Source organism: Canis lupus, chromosome 29, assembly GCF_011100685.1.
Source record: "Canis lupus familiaris isolate Mischka breed German Shepherd chromosome 29, alternate assembly UU_Cfam_GSD_1.0, whole genome shotgun sequence".
In the NCBI taxonomy this organism is placed as follows: Eukaryota; Metazoa; Chordata; class Mammalia; order Carnivora; family Canidae; genus Canis; species Canis lupus.
This window is the reverse complement of record NC_049250.1, coordinates 6989105-7007648: the sequence shown is the minus strand read 5'-3', so window position 1 is coordinate 7007648 and position 18544 is coordinate 6989105. Positions and strand designations below refer to the sequence as shown.

The 18544-nt window shown below is 37.2% G+C and overlaps 1 long non-coding RNA gene across 2 annotated transcripts; it reads left to right on the top strand.

Annotated features, from left to right (window-relative positions):
- The first annotated feature begins 769 nt into the window (after nucleotides 1-769).
- On the top strand, nucleotides 770-17810 carry LOC111093240. 2 transcript variants are annotated; one of them, XR_005380841.1, is made up of 3 exons: nucleotides 770-1177; nucleotides 2970-3138; nucleotides 17146-17810. It is a non-coding gene; the product is annotated as an uncharacterized LOC111093240 (long non-coding RNA). The 2 variants fall into 2 exon arrangements; XR_005380842.1 differs by having other exon boundaries at nucleotides 770-1197.
- The last annotated feature ends 734 nt before the right edge of the window (nucleotides 17811-18544 follow it).

Genomic DNA, 18544 nt, shown 5'->3' with positions numbered 1-18544 from the left:
GCATAAATACTACAATGAACACATGAGCATGGTGGCTTTTGTGTTGGTAAAAACAGTTTGGTTATGGACCCCAAAACAGGCACTCCCACTTAGCAAGCCCGCACTAGCTACTGCTACCTCTAAATGTCCAATTGTCTGCAATAGAGACCTAAGCTAAGTCCCTGATATGAGATAACTACTCAAGGAGAACAACCTGCTACTTGGACAAGCCACCTATGTTAGGTCCTTTCTGCTCTGGATGAGAAGCAATTTATCCTCAAACAGAGACCTATTTAGGATATGGGTTTGGGTTGCTTGGCACTAATCTTCAGTCAACACCACTATCTGGTGCTTATATGAGGCCTGATTCACAGACACAGAAGCCCACACAACATAACATTCATCTAGGGCATCCTCTTCACAGCAAAAGAGGTGACTGTAGGCCTATGGAGGTTCTAGTCCTTAGAGGAGCACACTCTTACAAGGCAACACAACAAGGGTTCTATTAGATTGCAACTTTGGTTGATGCTAAGGAAATTTGGACTCCTTATACCCAGGGTTCAGTAGACAAAAAATGAGTCATCATGTGGCAGGAGTTGCCGACCCTGATCTGCAGGAGAAAGAGGCTGCTCTTAAATAGGAGTAGGGTAGTCCACTTGGATGCCTCTGGATTGCCTCATGGTAGTTTTGAATGGACATGGGCAACAACTTTGGCCTGAAAAGGGTATGATGCCAAGAGCTCAGAACTTTGAAGATGGAAGGTTTTTGTGACATCACCAGGTAAGCCACCAAGGCTGGTCAAGGTGATAGTGGAGGATGAGAAAAACTCAAAATGGTTAATGCAGGATGGCAAAGATGAGAACTAGTTGTAGCCCCCAGACCAACCATAGCAATGGGGGCTGCAGTTCCTCCTACTAAGCTTTGACTTCTACACTTCCCTTTAAGGAAAGAGGCCCACAGAACCATGAAGAAGTTAGCTCCAGACTGACATGAAGAAGTCAATCTGTGTGAGGCAAAATTTAAACTTTGGTGGGAGTGAAAATGCACTACTCAGGACTCCTGCTCCTGGAGACAGAGTTATCAGATGGTCCCAGCTGCTGCATCCACTGCTGAGCTCTGAAGCCACACTTCTGCTGGCTGCTCTAGCTAGCTATGGATGGGAATGGTACAAGGGCAAGGCCATCCCCCTCTTGCTGAGGTGTGGGAAGACATCAAGTGGTAACTAGCCTGAGGTTTCCATATTGGCCTGGTCTAATCTTTCTTGGAACTCTGCTGCTGTTCAAGTCTCTTTGGACTTGAGACTTCCCTCTCTATCTCTTTCCTGTGTTGTAGTCTGAAGCCTGTCCTCACCTTCTGTTCCCTCCCTGAAAAATTCTCTTGCACTTCTGATTCCATTTGAGGTCTGCTTCTTAGGGAACTCAAACTAAAGTAATAGAATTAAAATGTTATTTGTTCTCATTTTTTTCTCCTCCTATATGTCTCTGTTATACTGAACAAACTCATTGACCATATCAAACGTACATCTTAAATGTAATTATTCATGAATTAAAGTGTTAGTTTAAGTGGGAACATATACAAATATTTATTGATCTGTAGATGTTCATTTGGTTTGTCAGACCATATAAAGGCAGTGGATTTCCAATATTTTTGTGGGGAAGTATACTCAAGGGATTATTGTCAGAATTGTCTTATGTTGGTCAGGGTTTTATTTTTTAATGATATATTCATTCATTTTAATGTAATCAATCTAGGTGACTACTCATTTAAAATTCACCATGGGGGGATGGGTGCCTGAGTGGGTCAGTCAGTTAAGCGTTTGCCTTTGGCTCAGGTCATGATCCCAGGGTACTAGGATCAAGTCCTGCCTTGGGCTCCCTGCTCTTCAGGGAGTCTGCTTCTCCCTCTTCTTCCACTGCTCTGCCTGCTTGTGCTCTCTCACTCTGTCAAATAAATAAATAAAATATTTTTTTAATTAAAAAATAAAATTCACCAATGGAAGCATTGTCGACTTTCATCAACAATATTTTAACCTATGATTTTTCAATAACTAGTTTTAAATACATATAATCTGTAGGTCAAGTGCCTTATCCCTACTGCTGAAGTGTATACATAAGTAATTCCTAAAAAAATTATTTGTCCTCTGATACTAATTATTATCTCTAACTCCTTTTCCCTTGAAACATGGGAACTGTGATACACGTGTTCCTAATAGTCCATAGTCTAAAACAAAAATCAGTTGCAAGCCATTCTATTAGACCAGGAGCAAATTAATTCAATAAGTTGAGATGATAACTTTTTGTAGTATTATTTTCATGATAGCTGCAAATTTTTTTCTTAGATTTTCTTCCTAATATTACTATGTTTTTCAAATCATTTTATTTACCTTTTATTTTTTCTTATATACACTTTTTATTTATTTTATTTTGTATTTTTAAAAATATTTTATTTATTTGAGAGAGAGAAAGAGAGAGTGAGTGGGAGGGAGAGGGAGAGAGAATCTGAGGCAGACTCCACACTGAACTCAGAGCCCGACAAGGGGCTCAATCCTAACCTGGAGATCACCACCTGAGTCAAAGCCAAGAGTTGTCTTCTCAACCAACTAAGCCACCCAGGCAACCCTATTTTATTTTACTTTTTTGAAGATTTTTATTTATTTATTGAAAGAGAGAGCACACATGCAAGCAGGGGGAGGGGCAGAGGCAGAGGGAGAGAGAATCCCAAGCAGACTCACTGCTGAGCCCAGAGCCCTAATGTGGGGCTCAATTCCAAGACTCCAAGATCACAACATAAACCAAAATCAAGAGTCAGATGCTTAATTGACTGAGTCACTCAGGTGCCCCTTATATATGTTTTTTAAAGGATTTCTGGTTTTACTTTTATTTCAGTAGATCTATTTGTTTTGTGAATTGTTTATTGCCTTGTGAATATAGTGTCTATGCTAGTTTAAACTGTTCATTCAGTTGTTTAAAGAGAAATTACTGTCTTCATAGGTACTTTAAACACTCTGTGATTTTTCAAGATCTGAGATGTCAATAAAGCAGCATACACTTTACACATGTACTCCAATGTCAGTCCAAACTAGGAACCAACAATGATGAAATAACAAAAAGGAAAACCCTACCATTTTTTAAAATCTTCACTTAAAATATTACTAACAAGGTATTTTAAAGACTTTTTAAAAAATAATTCTGTACATATTAAACTATTGTTTTAAGTAAATTATTTTTAATTGTTTTTGTTAAAGAAATTTCATGCTAAGTAGGCTGGGACATATGAATGTGCATTCATAAAATTGTCTTCTGGAGTTTCTCCCAACCTCCCCTTTCCCAAATATGCTCTTATGCTGGAATACTTGAGTTTTGTTTTATAAGAATGATCACGTTCCTCAAATGGAAGATGCCTTTGTCTGTTACAGATGTAAACTACACCCCTGCATGGACTCTGGCCAAGTAAAGTACAGCTGTCAAAAAATAACTTAGTGGAAAAAAACTTAATGTCATTATTAATGTCATTATTCATGCAAACACTGAGAAAGGAGCCTTAATAATAATAATAGTACATATTACTTCCTAAATCCAGAATTAATATTGGGAAATATTTATTTCAAGTTATTTTTTTCAAAATTTAATACTGAGCACATCATGCTTGTTTCCTCCCAAACTCCCACATAGATGTGAGGATCTTTACTGTGAGGACGTACGGACCGAGTTACCCCATTGAGTGTTCTCTTCTGACTTTATGTACTGCTATTTTTCAATGCTTCAAATATTAACATTCTAGTTCAGATTTCTGTTTAAAGCATAAAACACCCCTTCAATCTGGTGAGTTATAGATTACCTACCTGCTTTAGAACAACGTGAGTAAAAAGAAGAAAATTCACCATGAAGAATTTCTTCTTTCTTCCAAATGAGAAGTAGGTAGTATGGATGGTTAGGGAGGTAATCACTGTCACTTCCAATTAATGTGGTCTGGGAAGGGGCTCGCCTCTCCAACCATGCTGTGCTAACCTTTCTCATGCAGGACGGTAATTACCATTGAGTGTGTTTTCTAGATGACAACATATAGTTAGATAGCAAATGATCCTTAGGCAGCCTGTAAGAAATATTTTAACAGGGCTCCTGTAAACTCATTGTAGAATCGAATGCCATGACGCCCTCCCTATGCAATACACTAGTGTCCTGACTCTGAAGCTCATTGGCCAGCCAGCTCTGAGTAACATCATTGATCAACATTCTCCCAAATGGACATAAAAAAAACAGAGTCTCCATGGGCCACAGAGACTCCTCCTTTGTGTGTCAGATGGTCTTACTCGCAGTGCCACACATTATGTGGTAAAAATTTCCTCCCTTTGTACTAAATACTTTTTTTGTTTCTTTTTTCTTCTTTATCTTTTTTGGGCATTGAATTTTTTTTAAGATTTTATTTATTTATTCATGAGAGGCATAGAGAAAGGCAGAGACACAGGCAGAGGGCTCCCTGCATGGAGCCTTATTTGGGACTCAGACTCAGGACCCTATCACACCCTGAATGGAAGGCAGATGCTCAACCACTGAGCCACCCAGGCATCCCAGGGCATTGAATTTTTTAAAGTGATCAGTTAAATAACAGCCGTTTGTGGTGAAAAAAAAAAACGTACAGATTTTTAAAATGCATTTAGTAAAGAATGCTAATAGTCTAAAATAGTAAACAGAAATAAAATTGAAATCCCTAATCTCCAAACTAGAGATGTGACCAAGTACACTTGAAATCAAGTGTTTTGGAGAAGGTTCTGCAAGTCTGGCTTGCTTAGCCAGTAACATACCCGATTTAAGAAAGAACTGGGGAGACACTTGGATGGACAAGCATGCTGCCACATTTTCCCACCCACCCACATGGTGTCTAGAAATGCTAGCTCTTCCTCATGTCCTTGGCTTTGAGCCAAAGCTATAAGAAAAAGAAGACCTATATGCAAACTCCAAAATGTAGTAAAAATAAAATGAAATGACATGAAAACTGGGTGACTTGTTTACTACTATTTTTAGTGATTACAAATACTTTTTTTCTTAATAGATTATGTGCGCCTAAATTTTCTCAGGTAGTTTGGCTTCGTGTAGCACATACAGTTGCTTTTGGGTCACTTCCTTTAGCTATCAGTCAAAAAATACAAAGTCATTTTTAAATAACAGCTAATCTGCTGAATGTCAAGATTAGAAACACCATAGAAATGTTATTTTATATTAGTTACATTTTGTTCACTTTCCTATATTTTTTATATCTGCCTGGAAATATTAGTTTAACTGAAATTTATCTTTCTTTTTCTTCCTCTCTCTAATATAAAAGCTTCCTTGCCTAAGGTCTTTTAAATTAATTTATATTTGTAAACAAAAGGTTTAGCTGTAAGTACAAGTATGACTTTGCATTTATAAAAGCCAACACTGATAATAAAATCAAGCATTATGTAAATATGTCAAGCAAGTGATACATATCCTTTTTCTCTCACATTTTACTTTGAAAATTCTCAAATCTATAGAAAATGGAAAGACTGCTACAGTGAACACCTGTGTATCTTTTATGGAGATTCACTAATTATAACATTTTACAACATGCACTTTATCTTTTTTTCCAGGTAGATACACAGATACACACATATATAAATACACACCTACATATATGCATACAAACATACATACTTTTTTTGGTAAGAATTTCAGAATAAGTGGCAAATAAACATCATGACATTTCACCTTTAAATATCTAAGTATGAATAAATAAATAAATAAATAAATAAATAAATAAATAAATATCTAAGTATGTATCTCCTAACATTTTCCTACATAAACACAATACTATTTTCATACCCAAGACATTTGACATTGATACAATATTCCCTATATTACCTAATATTGTATTAGGTACAATATTGTATTAGCAGTATATACTTAAAATTTTGCAGTTACCCAAAATATCATTTATAATTTTTTTTAAATCCTGTATCCAGTCAGGGACCATTTTGTCTCTTCTAATCTAAAATGATCCTTTTCTACCATATTGTGCCTTTTGTCATAGTGACATTTTTGGTGTCCAGACTAGTTGTTTTATAGCATGTCCTACAATCTGGGTCCATCTGATTTTATTCCCTCTCATGATTAGACTTGGGTTAGAATTTTTGACAAGAGTACCACAGAGGTGATATGTGCTTTCCATTGCATTCTGTGAGAAGGCACATATGTCATTTGTCCTGTGATTGATAACATCAAGTTTGATAGCTTGGTGAGGGTGGAATCTTATCAGACTAGTCACTTTCATTAGTAAATTGTGGTATGATGAAAAAGCACAAGTATCCTGTCCTACAACTTTTTATTCAATGAATATGCCACTTCCACAATAAAGCTTTTAAGAAACAATGTTTTCCTATTTTATGTTTCCACTAACTGGATATATATATGCAACGCCATAGGGGATGGTAGAGCCAAGCAACAGAAGTCTGAGCTCCTTAAATCACCACACTAAGGAAGGTCGCCTACTGACCTAGGACTCCCATCCTGGGACAATGCATGAGAAATAAAGCTCTACATTGTCAAGACTGACATTTTTGGTATATTTGTAGTTAGAATTATTATAAGTAATACACTTACTTAGTTCAACACTTACAATACTTACTCTTACATCCTTTTGAAGTGCTGGTTTTCATTTGGATTTTTTTTTTTTTAATCCTTGGGTTTGATGGCCATCTATAGCTGTGAAAGACACTTCACAAAATTATGTGTAAATCCAAAGAGAGGAAGTACATTGTTGTTTGTACTAACTGGATTTTGAAATTGATTTTTTCAGTGCCATTCACCCACTGCAAAGATTTTTTTTTGTTGAAATTCAGCTAGTAATTATGTCAATCAGTTGTTCTTATAAACTAACAAAGAAGGTGTTCAATTTACCTTTTAGCAAATAGAATGAATATCCACTGCAATTATTCATTTGAAATTTTTACAGAGGTTAGAAAACGGTGTCCAATTTTTCTAAGTCTATATTCACAAATATTTTTTTGAGTAGCACAAATACTGTTTTCAACACCTAATATTATGATGGAGGAAATATTTTTAGGAAGCTATTTTTTATTTATTTTTTATTTTTTAATTTTTATTTATTTATGATAGTCACAGAGAGAGAAAGAGAGAGAGGCAGAGACATAGGCAGAGGGAGAAGCAGGCTCCATGCACCGGAAGCCCGATGTGGGATTCGATCCCGGGTCTCCAGGATCGCGCCCTGGGCCAAAGGCAGGCGCCAAACCGCTGCGCCACCCAGGGATCCTTAGGAAGCTATTTTTTAAATTCTCTTTCTATAGCTTGGGTTTCATTTGAAAAGTAGTAAAATCGCATGCATTTTTTAAAATTTATTTGAATCTTTAGAGAGTTATTAGATGCATTTTAAAAACCGGTGCCTAGTAACATAATACATCAAATTATAGAAAATGTCTGCAAATGTGGAATGCCATTTTTTTATTTTAAAAAGTAATATCTTTAAGTTCAACAACTCTTTTAGCTGCTTTGCCAGGAAATAATAAGTGAATCATATATTTAAAATACTTAATGATCATTTCCTGTTTCAATAAAAAAAACTGCCAATATTCTATCATGTTTTAAAGGTCTTACTGTAAAATTTAACTATATAGATATAGATATTGGCCTGTAGAACTTTGTGCATTTCTGGTTGTGACTTCTTTGCTACAATAACTCGCCTATGAATAATTCAGTGAAAAATTATTGTGAGAAGTTCTAGCTCTTTAGTCTTATCCTGACATCCTTTTTTATTATAGTCAAAGTAACTGCTTCATTAGTGATTACACATTTACATCTTTTCCATGAAATATGGAATTTTTTTCCTTTCAATTCATTTAATTTCAACAATCTGTCAAAAAAGAGCCAATAAACAAATATTGAATTACATTTTGTTGGGTTTTTCAAACCCTCCAACTGCAGACTATAAAAACATCTTGTGCGTCTCTCACTCTGATCACCCTGTTACTTTTCCATATACCACAGGTCACCCATAGATACAAAGCCAGGCGGGAAAGCCGATATGGTCTACTTGGAGCCAGTAGACAGGAGGGCGATGAGGCCTGATGAAGTACTTATGGACAACTTTTTTTTTTATTAAAAGGATCATTTACTTCTTATACCTTCTCTGGTTCCTCTTTCCTTTAGCGATCCACACAAAAAGTGGCTTTTCTTGCATTTTATAACTGATTTATTATGCTATTAAATACCATAGCTATGACATATTAGAAACATCTGTTTGCTTACAATTAACTGTGTAGTTAACGTTTGTCCAAAACTGCATGATTTATTCTAATACAAGCTTTTTCAACTTCAAGCAATGTTTTCTCTGCTTATCTCAATAATTTGAGTATTTATTTACTCACAAAGGACTGCACTTTACTTTGCCTTCATGTTGTTATCCATTTGTGACTTCAGCCACTTTCATTGCTATAATAGGAAGAATGAATGTTTCTCTAACAGGATGTGGCTGTTTGTCTTCTGCTATTAGTAAAATCCAAACTTTTAAACCTTTAGCATAAACTTTGGCTAAGTGGATTGTGTGTGAAATAATTTGAACTTGATAAAAATATGTAGACATTTGTTTTTCATAACTTATTTGTTCAGTTTTTAAATGCCTTCCACACTGTTATGGCATGACCTCATACCACTTTTTGTTAGTATCTGAGGATACCATGCATAGTTTAAGAAATTTTTTATCATTAAGGATAGTGAATGCAAATCCATATTCTGAACAGTCTTCTTGATAATTTAGTTTGGTTGTTTGTTTGTTTTGCGGGGGGTTTCTTTGTATGACTTCTTGTCAAATTTCCATTTGTCCTTACCTATTGCATGGCCATGAAACACCACGTATAGGATATAGGTGTTTCTAGATACCTGTCCATTTTGTAAAAGTTCATGTAGTTAAAAGCATGTAATAAATGCCTGATTTCTTCTAACTTTGTTTATTATATGAAACACAGGTGCTAACATTTCTTATTTTTCACACTAAAACCAAATAGATCCAATCAAGATTCTAACATTTTCTTCCCATAATACATTGCATCATGGTACAACCCTTTGGTTTTATAGATCCTTCTTTGGAGACTGAGTGGTATTGCTGGCAAATATAATAGCAGAGACTTTCAGGCGTTGTTTACTATGACAACAGTGAGAATCCAATTTATATTGTGGTCCTATTCACACACGCACACACTCATAAATGAACATTTTTATAGAATAATACTATATATGATGTGCTCTAATGTGTTTATTATCTCATTTCTTTATAGTAGCTTTGACCTACAGTTTGAAAAAGGCTGTGCTATCATGTTCTGCACACCATGCTCCACAAAGAGCGTAGCAGCAAAAAAACAAGTGTTTTCGAGTCAGATTGGCATTGGAAACTCAGTTTGGTCATTATATAGCCTTTTGACAATATAAAGTTTATTTGAAGTTATCTCTTCTGGCTTATTTCATCTGTAAAATGGTGATAATTACAGTTACTTTGTGAGGATTATGACAATAAAATGAAATAATGTTTGTAAAGCATCTAGCACTATTCCTGGCACAGAGTGGCACTCAATAAAAAGATGGTAATCATTGTTAGTGGTAGTGTTATAACAGTAATATTCCTGGATTTCTAGTTAAAAAGATGAGTAGGTAAAGAGAAGATAGAAATAGTAACTATGACAGGGGTGCGGAACAATAATGAGGATGCAGGACTAGAGGAGAGAAGACAGAAATGTCAGCATGGACTCTGCTTCTAATCTTATGTTGTTACAGGACTGTCCATTATAGAGCAGTGAGATTCTGCTCAGATTCTACTGCCACTTCTAGAATGTCGGGCAGCCCCATGTATGTTCTCTCTTTAATCTCCCAATAATTCTGTAAAATACTGAAGCAGACCCATTTCACCAATGAGCAAAGTAAGTCTCCAAGGCATTGTTGTTGCCTACAGAAATAGAAATGGCATACACTGGTAGGCCTGTATTTGTGAAATCCTCTGCCCTTTTACCCTTGTCTTTCTGGAATGGACATAGCCAGCCGGCCTAGAAGGTGGTAAGCTGTTACACATGAGTCATAATTCCTCTAACACAAGGAGTCCTGTTTGGCCTGTTTTCCCAAATTCCAAAGTAGTATAAGATAGCTATCCTATAAGAAGCCTACCTGGGGAGTAACAGCTGGAAAATCTGTCTCTTGAAGAATTCAGAAAGGCTTTGATCAATGAAGACAAGAGAGGAGACTCCCGGGAGTGAAGTGAGCAGCTGGCTGGTGCACAAAGCCGGGCTTGGAGCGGCCATGCAGCAGTATCTCCCAGGGACCCCACACAGCATCCTGCCTCTTGATACTTATTTCTATGTCATCTCAGGACTTGCGTGGTTCTGTATCTTCCTCAGCTTTCAGTAATCTTACCAAATTGCATTTGCAAGTTCTCTGTCTTGTTTCTGGTCTTCAAGCTGGGTCCTTGTTGCATAGATAAACTTCAGTTTTACATCCAAGGAACTTTTAAAGCTCTTGTCTCTCCCATGGATTTTAGTTTCTGTTAACTAAATGATGTGTCTTCAAGTTTTGTAATCCATTGCTACATCAATATCTTGTATTGACCTGACCTGTTAACAATTCTACAAATCTATGTCTGTCTGATTGGTATTTTGTTAAAATTAGTAAAGTTATTCTCGAGATCTTATCTCCCAGGAAATGGGAGAAAAGGCATCTTTACAGTGATTTATTTCTACAGTTTTTTATTTGGACAAGTGGCTAATCTATCAGTTTACCAATCACAATGGGACCTCTTCCACCTTGTTAAAGTGTTGACCACAAGTGGTCATTTGTTCTTTTTATTCTTAGGAAAACCCCATATTTTTCTAGAACTATTCAGCCTACTGCAAATTTCCAGTGTTTTGCCATCTCCTAAAAGAAAAGTACATATCAATACTTTATAAACAGGTATCTGATAAAAAAAATTAAATCCCCAAATGCATCAATACCCAAGTAAAGTTCATCAAAATAAATATGCCCTATAATATTTCCTTCAATTGTATTAGGAGTAGCTCTTATATACTTCATTTTTAACTTTTATCTCTTTGAATGTCATTGTGAATTGATGGCATTTTGTAGACACAGATGCAACTCGTTTTAATTAGAAATAGTAACTTAATGTAATTCAACTATTTACATCTTGACTACAAACAACAGCTTTAAGATGGTTCTTTGTCCTTTCAGCATTACCCTAGACGTTTTCTTATGTATCATTGCTTATTAGCAATAATAAGAAATTCCTCATACTGCTGGATACTTTCTCAAAATGCTCAAAATGAAATCAGTTACTCTCAAAGAGATCAGATTCCTTTATCTGAAAAATACTCCTAAAGAAAAGTGTGTATTTGTGGTTTTGCATGAGTATTGCCATTGGTCAGGTGATGAGGCCACATTACTGAGAAAGCCATAAATTTTTTTTCAGAAAAATATATGTTAGGACCCAAGTTCACAAGACATGTCCAAATTAACTCTAAAATCACAAAGTCATATTTTTAAAGATTTTGTTCCAATAGATAAATTGCAGTTTATGAGGCACTTGAGTGCTCAGTCTCAATTCAGGTCATGATCTCAAGATTGTGAGATTGAGCCCTACAACTAGCTCCATGCTTAAGATTCTCTCTCCTCTCCCCCTCTGCTCCTCCCCTGCCTCAAAAGAATTATAGTTTACTATAGCATTTAGATTGTTAACCCCCTGCCTATGAAATAATGAGTTCCATCTGTGTGAAGGTCTACTACATTGACTAGAGAAATTATCATCCTTTCACTGTTGATAAGAAACATCCTAGAAGAATGAAATGCAGAGCATTATCCAAAAGCTTTGATCCGTCAGTGATATGTTAGGTATAACCATTTAAATGTAACAAATTAATATATAAACAGAGGGTCCACTCTGAGCATTTTATGTAGCTTAATTCCTCTCTCCAGACATAGGCCAGAATAGAAAAGAAACTTCACCTATAGCACTGTGCCCTCAACATGCAACTGTAAAATGACAAAAAACCCAAATAGAATAAAAAGGCATTATTAACGAGGATCTTTCCATAGTAGAACTCAAAGCACATTTGGTTGTTGGCATTGTTTCTAAAATAGGATGATATCTGAGCAGTTTTGCTTCCTTTCAACACTGCTACAGGGAACATCCCAAAGCCCAGTCTCTGGAAAGCGATTCGGAGCAGATACACTGAATTCCCCAGGCGTCTGCCAAGATTCTCTGGCATTTGGGACTTGGCAGAGTGTTGCAAAATAAATTTTCTTAGACAATTCTGGGGTTTGCTACATACCAAAATGTCTGAACAGTAGTTCCAAATGTTCCTCTGACCACAGGTTTTCCTCCACATCTCTCGATGAGGCCTTTTCATCGGCCTGGGTTTGCGCGTAGCCAAAAAAAAAAAAAAAAAAGAATGCCGTGTTTCCTTGACTGTTTGCGTCAAACTTTTCAAATTCTCTTTAAAACACTAACATATGTTTAAACGAATGCTTTTAAAAGTAAACCTACCAAATATGGGTCATTTTTAAAAAGACGTTATGTTTTGTAGAGTGGTTACAAGTTCACAGAAAAGTCAAGAGTGGCACAGAGATTGGCCCCATCCCCCATGCCCTCCAGACATCCCCAGCCTCCCCCACCATCGACATCGCCACCAGATGATGTATTTTTTACAATTGATGAACCCTCACTGGCAATCACTATCACCCAGATTTCATAGTTTACATTAGGGTTCACTCTTGGTATTGTATATTCTGTGTGAGTTTGGACAAATGCATAATGACATATATCCAACATTATAATATCATACAGTATGTATCATACTATCATACATTGTAGTATCATACATATAGTATCATCATACAGAGTATCATCTGCCCTAAAAATCCTGTGTTTCACCTATTCATTCCCTTCTTCCCCCCTCCCCAGTGCCTGGCAACCTCTGATATTTTTGCTGTCTCTATAGTTTTGCTTCTTCCAGAATGTCCAATGGTTGAAATCATGCAGTATGTAGGCTTTCAGGTTAGTAATATGAGTAACAGATTAGCAATGAGGCTTTCATTTAATAATACACATTTAAGGTTCTTCCAAGTCTTTCCACGGTTTGATAGTTCATTTCTTTTTAGTGCTGAATAATAATTTCATTGTCTGGATGTGCCACATTTCATTTATTAATTCACCCACTGATAGACATCTTAGCTGCTTCAATGTTTTGGCAATCACAAATAAAGGTGCTATAAAAATCTGCGTGCAGGGTTATGCAGGGTTATGTGTACGATTGCTGGATCCTATGATATGTAAGAATGTGTCCAGTTTTGTAAGAAACCACCAAACTGTCTTCCAAAGTGGCTCTACCATTTTGCATTCCCACCAGCAATGAATGGAATTCCTGTTGTTCCATATCTTCTCCAGCACTGGTTGTTATCAGTGTTCAGGATTTTGGCCATTCTGATAGGTATATAATGGTATCTCATTGTCATTTTAATGTGCATTTCCCTAGTAACATAGGATGTGGAGCGTATTTCATACACTTATTTGCCATTTGCGTATCTTCTTTCATGAGATGTCTGTTAAGGTCTTTGGCACAGTTTTTCATTGGGTACATATCATAAGCATTTCTCAGTTATCCCCCCTACTCCCCTTAGGTGTAGGACAGGATGGTTAGAACTTGCTGGAGTTGATCATTTTTCTTTTCTGCCAGGTCAGTTAGGCTCCGATGAAACCCCAACAGGCAGGTTAAGTAGTTTCTCCCTAGGGTTGATCTTGTTGGGGAGACTGGAGTGCTCTGGTGTATTTCAAAAGTGGTTCTCCATTTCCCTTCTTCCTGCTAGAAGCATGGGATTTTTTTTTCCTTCATACCTACTGGGAGAACTTGATGGCCAAGGTCCTGGAGGTAAAACACAAAATTTCCTCCTCCCCTCCCCACAGGACCATGTGCTTTTGGTGTTTTTATGTTTTTAACTCTCAGACTTGTCCACTCTGAGCATCCAGTAATTCCTCAAGTACGGTTTAGCTTTTCCTACACTGCTGCAGTTCCTCTACAGATTGCAGCTCCTGAGTTTCTGCTCTGGTGGGTTGCAAATCTGTTTTTGCTTCTTGCTTTCTCTAACATTTGGGGGTAGACTTTTGCCCTGAAACTTCACTTCTCTTACAGATCTAAGAAATATTATTCGTTTTTCAGTTTGTCCAAATTTTGGGACAAGTGGTGATGTCCAAGTTTCCTATGTGAAACCAGAAACTGGAATTCCTTGTGTTACTTTTCAAATTTTTAATTATTTATGCAGCAGATTCACACTTAGTCCAACACAACTATGGGGACTATCACTTGCCAGGGGAGTATGTGGCCTGTCACATTGCAATTTATAAAATATATATGTTTGGTTATTCAGATGACCAAAACATATTTCTTATATGTATTTGGTCTTCATCCAGTTCCTCACCCACAACTCCTAAAACTCTTGGACTTTCCTGGTAAGGAAGGCAATGAAAGTTATCTTTTGTCATGTTAATGGTGGTGACACCTGGACATTCCACCCTCCCTTCCCCCAACAGCTGGGGCTTCTTGCCAGGAAGATCAACCAAGCATATGGATTAGAGCTTCCCAGACCTCTAGGGAGGGGAGAGAGGCTAGAGGTTGAAACAGCCAATGGCCAATCACTTAGTAAATCATGACTATGCGGTTAAGCCTTCACAAGAGCCCTAAAAGGACCAGGTTCCCAGACATTCCATGTTGGTGAACCCAATGGAAATGCCAGAAAAGTGGTGCTCCTGGAGAGGGCATGGAAGCTTCATGCCTCTTCACCATGCCTCATTACATATGCCTTCCTCTGGCTGCTGATTTGTATCCTTTATCACATCCTTAAATAAACTGGTGAACCTAAGTGTTTCCCTGAGTTCTGAGAGCTACTCCAGCACAGAGGTCAATGGAACCTCCAATCTGCAGCCAATGTTCAGAAGTAACAGGTTAACAGCCTGGGGCTTGAAACTAGCCTCCAAAGTGGGGGATTAGGGCAGTATTGTGTGACTGAACTCTTAATCTGTAGAATTTGATACTATCTCTGAATGGATAGTGTCAGAGTGTAGCTGAATTCTCAGACCCCTTGCAAGTATCTAAGGATTACTTTGTGATTGTGGGGAGGACCCCTCCCCCCACGTTGGAACTGACTTCACTTGCTTCTTCTTCTTTTATCACAGCAGGGTGACTGTTTACTTCTAAGCTTCAAAATAATCATTATCCACAATTGTCAATATTGTTTATGGTAGGTGATACAGAGGGAATTACATTGTGTAATGGTTTTTTCCCTCCATAGTGCAGTAGATAACATTTGCTGATCTCAAAGCACTGTGTGTGCTCATGACCAGATTTAAGTGTCAAAATGAGTGGTAAAGACATTTACATTAGCAGAGTTCAGAGAACGGTAAAATGGCTTTGTGAAGCACAGAGAGGGGTGTTGGAGGAAGCAGGGCTTGCAAGTGCCATGAGAAGATGAATGCATTCTGCATACTTAGAGAGGACAATAGACACTGAATAGAAGGGGAGTAGCATTGACAAGGAGCATGGACTGTCAACAAGGCATCAGGAAGCTGGTTGGGTCAAAGGGAAGAGTTGAGTGGGGAAGAAAGTATAGGTGGGGTGAGAAATATGCGACAAATTATGGAGGGTGTAGGAAAAGTAAGGGAGTTAACAGCCATCAGGCACTTTTTTATGCTGGTCCCTCTGCTGACATATTACCTCTCAGTTGCCTTTTACCGCATCCTGGGAGGGAGGCATGATCAATGAGGAAACAGGCAGAGAGAATGAGCAACTCACCTGGGCCATACAGCTTGGTTGTTTTCACTCTTTTTGCTTCATTCCTCCAAGGAATTCTAAAACTGTATTATCTCACACATGGAAATTTGTTTTCCATTTTGAGTATAAATAAGCTTATATTCATTAAAATGTAGAAAACAGTAAACAGTTTATGAGGTGATGTATACAATAAGATTAATATTTTATAAAAACAATTTGATCATAGGTTTAAACTAACTTGCATGAATATTGAACACACTGGGGAAAAGTTATGTAAAATTTTTATTTATGCATTTTATATAATGTGTCTTGAAAGCTTTCGTTAGTCCTGGACAATTAGGTAAATTTAGGCTATAATTGGAAATGTGCTCCTCTGGAAACTATAATTTTTTTCCAAGTGAAATTAAAGAAACATTGAGATCTAAATTATTAAGGGTGATAAGACTTTCATTGGAATTATAACTTCTGGAAATCTTCCTTTGAGTGCTTGCTGATCCAGTTATAAGTGAATACACGAGAGAAAGTAAAGGTTTGTCCTTCCTTCAGACTAATTTCACCAGGAGCCAGTTATCTATCTGGTTGAAACACAAGGAAGAAGGCATGTTTACTTCCTGGGAAGATTATGATGCTTCTTCAGAAAACACACCACTAATATTCTAATGGAAATGATAATTCAAATAAGTCACAAAAAATCAAAGCAAATGCAAAACCAACTGTGCAAGAAAGTCAGGCCATTTAATTTCGTGAAACTATCAGAAATTTTGGTTGACATAACCTGCAGTGGTCAGTGTCACATTTGAGTTGGTTGCTTTGACATCTTGTGCACATCAAAGGTACAGAGCAGGATTGCTAGTTGGAGGGGGCCTATGGTCCAGATGAGAGTGTATGGTTAGGATGTGTTGTTGCCTTATTTTCCCATTTAACACTCAATTTCTTGGTCAGCAAGAGGGCTAGTTCATGGCTGCAGTACCATTATCATCACTGTCTATTTACTTAGATCTTTATTCTAAAAAATAAAAGGCATATGAAGAGGCATCCACTGAAACAGTCTATTGATTGCTAATTCTAAATTAATTTAGTGTTTCTGCATATGTCAACCACTGCTAGCTGCCTAACAACAACTCATATTCCCTGATTTTGCTTATGACAGAATATGCCCAGCCAAATATTTATATACTCTGGCCTCCTTTGCAACTTGGGGATTGTCAGGGGTTTCAGTTCTGGCTAAAGAGGTATGATCACAAGCCACTAGGGGAGAGAGGGTGTTGCTGCTCTTAACAAGAACAGATTAGCTGACATAAATCACTTTTCCCTTTCTCCTATGTGCTTCTTCTTGCTTGAAGCAGGTGAAAACCCAGCACCAGCGTTGTTCTTCAAAACATGAGACTATGGCTGTCACCCTAAAGGTGGTGGAGACGAGAACTGGAAAGGGGTTGAATACCCAGTGACATCATGGAGTCACCACACAATACCTGGGCCACCTAACTTGGAAGTTACACTTTGTGAGTGAAAAGTAACCCCCTCTTTTGGTTAAGTCAAAAAGCCATTCTGCACAGCATCACTGGATACATTCCTACCTTTGGGACAATTGGGACACTTTTAAAGTAAAAGCATGACTTTAAAGCCTTTCCATTTTTTAAATATAAGATGGTATTACAGCACAAAATACACATCATGACAAATTTGAAAGAAGCCAGACAAAAGAAACAAGTTAGGAAAGTGAAACATGTAAGAAGCCAGATTTTATGTGACTTCTCTAAAAATTCTATGGAGCTACCAGAGAGTCAAATTGTAGTCAGTGTCTGTCATTGACCCCATTCGGTGGAAATCCTAATAGGGAAAATGAGTCTTTACATTAGATGATAAACAATTAAGTCTTTAATTTTCAAAATACACATGGCCAGAGAAAGGAAATATCTCTTCTTTTGATAGAAAATAACGTTATCTGCCAAAATCCTGGAGGTGAATGCCAAGAACTAGATGAGTCAAAATTTGCTGGCAAAAATAAATGTACACGTTTCAAAATTAATCATAGTTTTGAAAAACGCCTCTGATATACACTTTCTGTTTGTGATCCCTAGGAGTGTGACTATACCATTGAAGCTAAGAGCCACACAGAGCACTTGAAAATATAGTGTTAGATTCTAAAAGCAGAGGGGCATAATCATCTCAGTATTTTACCTTGGATTCATAGAGATATAGTTTGCTCACATGGGAGGGCACCTTCCCAGGGTAACCATTGTAGACAAGCAGGTTTACTGCATATTGTTTAACTGGAAAGAAAGCACATGCTCAGGAAACTGAAAACTGACCAAAATCTCTGGTGTGAATGCACAATTCAAAAGTTGTGCTGAGATTACACACAACGAAAGCATCTTTTGCTAACCTCTATCAACATATCCCTTTCCTCTTCCATGTTCTTGGACCTTTGCATTAATATGATAATGTCTCAAAGTTCTTTGAGCTATTCAATCAATCCTTTGTCTAAATACCTTCCTACATTGATATTCAACACGCAAACCAGAATTAATGCAGTGCACCTCTGACCTGAAGAAATAGTTATAGAAAAAGGAAGAAGAACCTCATGTCACATCTGTAAAAACTTACAGCTAGTGTTTTGTCTTTTTTACATGAAGTGATTGAAAGATAATTCTCTAGGAAAATGAGATTCTACCCCTGCCCCTTTATTCCCCACCTTTGGATGTATGTGACATGGATAATGAACTAGCAGGTGAAGATTAA